Source organism: Eimeria mitis, genomic scaffold (genome assembly GCF_000499745.2).
Source record: "Eimeria mitis Houghton genomic scaffold, Emh_scaff259, whole genome shotgun sequence".
Lineage (NCBI taxonomy): Eukaryota > Apicomplexa > Conoidasida > Eucoccidiorida > Eimeriidae > Eimeria > Eimeria mitis.
In genome coordinates this window covers 6,250-6,861 of record NW_013570929.1, presented here as the reverse complement: position 1 = coordinate 6,861, position 612 = coordinate 6,250, and positions in this window count along the sequence as shown.

The following is a 612-nucleotide window of genomic DNA, read 5'->3' as shown; positions in this document are numbered from 1 at the left end:
CTGAGGAAGACATTGATCCTGCATGCAGTGCTGCTGCAGCCGACGCTGCTGCTGCGCATGCTGCTGCTGCCGTTGCGGCGCGGTATATAAAAAGGGGCCCCCAGCAGGGCAATATATAAGTATATAAAGCAAAACCCAAACAGAGAAATGTATATAAAAAGAAAAAATAATATTTATTTTAAATAAATAAATATATATTTTATTATAAAGAAGAAGAAAACATACAAGCTCTCTGCTTCTCTATACTATACAGCTTGAGGTGTACACGCAGGGCTGCTGCGGGCCCCGCTATATAGGTGAGAGAAAGGAGAGGTTTAGTGTTTTATTTTTCTTTTTTTTATATAAAATATTAAACATTTTCATAAATAAATATAAATTAATTATATTTAAATAGAAAACGAAACAAAAACATGAAGCAGGAAGCACAAACACCCCCTATACCTCGATAAACCCTAAACCCTACTAAACCCTAAACCCTACTAAACCCTAAACCCTCAAATACCTGAACCCCCAGCACCCCAAACCAACCAAAACATCTACAGGTGCTGCAGGGCAAAACCTAAAACAAACAAAACATAAAAACCAACAAAAATATACAAATTAAAACACAAA